The sequence below is a fragment of the Myotis myotis genome, unplaced genomic scaffold, assembly GCF_014108235.1.
Source record: "Myotis myotis isolate mMyoMyo1 unplaced genomic scaffold, mMyoMyo1.p scaffold_m19_p_8, whole genome shotgun sequence".
Classification (NCBI taxonomy): Eukaryota; Metazoa; Chordata; class Mammalia; order Chiroptera; family Vespertilionidae; genus Myotis; species Myotis myotis.
The window spans coordinates 44,558,172-44,562,578 of record NW_023416390.1 but is presented as its reverse complement, the minus strand read 5'-3'; the positions used below and the strand labels follow the sequence as shown (position 1 = coordinate 44,562,578).

General features: G+C 42.9%; 1 long non-coding RNA gene across 1 annotated transcript; it reads right to left on the bottom strand.

Annotated features, from left to right (window-relative positions):
• Positions 1–692: 692 nt before the first annotated feature.
• LOC118661836 lies at positions 693–3,570 on the bottom strand. Its single transcript, XR_004969493.1, has 3 exons — positions 3,413–3,570; positions 2,108–2,223; positions 693–2,033 (listed from the first exon to the last, which is right to left on the bottom strand). It is a non-coding gene; the product is annotated as an uncharacterized LOC118661836 (long non-coding RNA).
• Between the last annotated feature and the right edge of the window lie 837 nt (positions 3,571–4,407).

The following is a 4,407-nucleotide window of genomic DNA, read 5'->3' as shown; positions in this document are numbered from 1 at the left end:
CTGGCTCCCCTGTAACCTTTCTGACCTCACTGCCTGTCACCCCCCCCCCCCCCCCCCCCCCCCCCCGCACACACACACACACACACACACACTCCACTCCGGCCACACTGGCCTCTGGTTTCTATTAAAATGCCAGGTGCGCTCAGCTAATGACTGGGGACTCTGTATTGGCTGTCCCTTCTGCCTGAGACGCTCTTCTCCCAGAGAGCTACATGGCCCACTTTCAAGTCACTTTGTCAGTGACGCCTACCCAAGGCACCCACTGAAAATTGCCAGGCCCACAGACACCCTGCACTCAGGATCCCCACCCTTACTTATTTTTCCCCACAGTACTGCTCACCTAGTATATTTATTGATTGATTGACCGTTTCCTCCCAGCTAGGATGTAAGGTATTCTTGTCTATTTGTTTTACAGATGTTTCCCCAGACCCCGGACTAGTATTTAGTTGATAGCAGGTGTTAAAAAATTTTTAAGTGAACAAATGCTTTCGACTGACCTGGATACCCAGTCTACTTCTGAAGTCTTGGGTGGGAAGGGGGTGGTGCTTAAATCCTTACAGCTGGGAATAGGACCTCCCAAATTGGACTAAACTGGGTGACTCCAGAGCTTAGAGTTTAGATTATGCTCCAAGAAAGAAGCTGGTAAGAATCGACAGGTAATGAGGTTAACAGCACCCGTAGTGGTTATTGAATATAATTATTCCTGGGTCCCATCACAAAACTACAAATCAAAATTTTGAGGGGTGGGGTAATCAATCTGCTTCCAAAAATATTTCTTTCTTTCTTGTTCTTTTTTATTTTTATCTTTTTAATCAGCAGGCCCAGGTGATTCTTCTAATCACTAAAACTGAGAATAGTTTGCAGAATGCTCAGCAGGCTCAACACAGGTGTAATAGGAAACACGACTATACCATGACAAAGAGAACTGAGATATAATGAGTGGTATTAAGCGAACAGAAGGAAGAATGTATAAATAGAAGAGGAAAGATGTTCTCACATTTAGAAGAAGGAAACCCAAAGACCAACATGTGGGGAGTGTGTTCCCAGCACTGTCCAAGGGATGGAGACTAGACCTAGGGATGACAGACAATCTGGCCCCTAGCCAGGGTTGGGAGGTGATTTGTCAAGCTCTGCAACTAGTATTAGTTTGTTAGGGCTGCCTTAAAAAGTTAAAGCAACCAGCTGGTTTAAACTACTTATTGTCTCAAAGTGCTGGAGGCTAGACGTCTCAAGGAGCTGGCAGGATTGATTCCTTCTGGGTGCGGGCTGGGCAGCGAGGGGGAATTCATTCTGTGCCCCTCTTCTGGCTTCTGGGGATGTGCTGGCAAATCCTTGGGGTTCCTTGGCTTAAAGATGCATCATGCCGATCTCTGCCTTCATCCTCACATGACGTCTTCCCTCTATGTGTGCATCTGTGTACAAATTTTCCTTTTTTTACAAGGACACCAGTCATACTGGATTAAGAGCCACTCTACTCTTAATCTTAACAAAGTACATCTGCAATGAATCTGTTTCCAAATAGGTCACATCCTGAGGTGTTAGGAGTTAGGACTTCGACATGTGAATTGGGAGGGGACACAATTCAACCCATAACACCATCCCTTTCTCTGTTGTGATTGTGAGATCGCCAAACAACTTCCTGGGCACTAGGAGTGTTCCCAGGTACCCAGGATTGAGCAGCGAGGGTCCTGGAGAACATAGCCACGCGTCCTTGGTCACTGGAGAAGAATGTCCCCATGTGAGTGGTCATGCCGTTCACTTAAGAGTCTTCGGTGAGTCTGGCTAGCATGAATCCATTCCTGAAAGCCTGGTCACTGTAGTTGCACTGACAATGTGAGTTTTGGGGACTACACAGCTGTCAAACCCCATCTATCCAAAATGATGGATGTCATTACAAAGGGGGTGGAGATACCTGAGTCACAGGCAGGGATTCCCAGATATTCAGCCACAGACAGTCCATCCTTTCACTGGTCCATCTTCCCTGAACAACAGGCATTTTGAAAAGTGGTAAACTTCTGAGCTCGTCCTAGGACCTGAGTGAATAAAGCTGTCAACCCAGGAAAATGCACACCTGCCTTTACTAAGCTCTGACAAGACAGCCAGGTACCTTTTGTATCTGGGAGCCTCCACCCAGGAGAAGAAAGGTCTTGATTTCAACTTAAATATTCTTGCTTGTCAGCATCCTTTTCTGGCTTCATCAAATGTCTTTCAGGTATCGTGTCCCTAAAAAGAATACAAGGCTAAGACTTAGTGGAAGATCTCAGAAGGCCCAGACATTGTCATAAACTAGGAAAGATGTTCTCTTAGACTACCTTAGAGATTTTATCGATTAATCTCCTTGTCTATCCATACAAAAGGACACAATCAAATGGCCTTAAAATGGCTCAGTTATGGTTGGTTACATATGTAACATGAACTCTCTGGGCCATTAACACTAATTCTAAGCTGGAGAGTTTTAGATCCAGGCTAGGTTTTTATTTAAAACTCAAATCACAATAGCCAAAACTTGAGTACAATGAGATTTCCAAACCCTAGTCATTGACCCAGAATTTAATCCAATAAAATTTTAATACAGTTAGAAGCCCTCTTACCAGAACACTACTTAACCAACTCACTGGCTTAACCTTCACTCTCTATCCCTCTCAAACCCCCCACTGATGCCAGGTGTACTGAATGCTAGGAGGCTACTGTTTAACACAGTATTTTTCAAACTGTCAGTCTTCATATCAACGTACTGGGTTGAAATAAATTCACTGGGTCATGACTAGCATTTTTAAAATGAAACAGAACAGAATGGTTGAATAGTATGCTTAGAATCACTTATTTCTTCTAAAATGTGTTTACTGCCTCATAAAACAATGAAATATGAGTGTGGGAAAAACCCGGAACAAATAAAAGGAGACATGAAAAATGATATAAAAATAAAGTTGAATGCTTTGAAAAGATTCTATAAAGGCAGGTCACTTAAAAATAAGTAATAAAAACTGATGTTAAATTAGTTTTGAGCTAGAAAACTGTAAGAGATGAGGAAGAAATTGTAAAGCCTAAAGGAACTCCACACAGATACTGTTTTATGCGTCTTTAGCTCTTTCTCCACTGTAGAGAAACAAAGGCAAGAAATCCGAAACCCAATCTATCAAGAGTGGGATTAATGCAAGGAAAAAAATGAGTAATTTCAATCCGATCACCCACACAGTGAGCCCAACACCTAAAGACTGGGGAATGAATGTACAATTATATGCTCTAAGTAAAAATAAAAAGTTTAAAGTTCAATATGTTTTATAATTTCAATGACACCTGACAAAAGGACATATATTTTTAAATTTGGGCCAGTTTTTAAAATATGATGAAATAGGATTTGAATGTTATAAACTCATTGCACCTATCAATGTAGAAACCACAAAACAACTACCTTGGCCAGTGTGTTCAGTGGTTAAAGCATCACCCCTCATGCTGAAGGGTTTCCAGTTAGATTCCCGATCAAGGGCATGCAGATTTGATCCCCAGCCCTGGTCCCCTGGTCCGGGCGCATGCAAGAGGCAAGCAATTGATGTGTCTCTCTCACGTCGATGTTCCTCTCCCTTCCTATTTTCCTCTCTCTCTAAAAAATCAATGGGAAAAAAATATCCTTGGGTGAGGATTAACAACAAAATGAAATCACAAAGCAACCTCTTAATGTGTCAAAGAATGACATGATTAGAGCAAAGGACAGGAAACACACACACACACACACACACACACACACACACACACACACAAAACACAGTTTCACACCAGGAAGGACTACTCACTCACAAGCTAAAGACTCATGACCAGCCCAGATAACTAATTTTCTGCAAATCTTTTCCTGCTTCCTTGGCACTGTCCTCTCGCCCCACTAGAAGTAGCTACTCCTTCATGTCCCACTTGCTGCTGTAAGTCTGTCTACGGAGGGACCTCCCAGAGCCCCTGAAATAATTCCCGGTACATCACTGTTTATATATGCATGTCCACCAATTAGACCCAAAGCTCCTGACAGATAAGGGCCCAGCCTTGCCTGGTATTCTTAGCATCAGCCTGGCGCCTGGCACTTGGTAGGTGCTTACTAAATGTTCGTTAAATGAACGACTCTGTGCACAGATGAAGTATTGTCCTAATTTGCAATAAAATGGAACGTAACTGAAGTAATTTGGAAAAATTTTTAAAGTGTTTATAATAAAGGTGGGAGGCACTGGTGTGGCAAAGAAAGATCCAAGTTCACTAGACTGTTACAGCTAGGCTGAAATAACCATCCAGACCATTCCCCTCACTTTGCCTTCACTGTGGACCGACTATGAACCCTTCTATGACGTTGTTTCCCTGCCTGGGATCTTGAAACTACAAAAGTAGTCCCCTAAGTAGGCAGGACAAAAGGAAATGTCTTTCCAC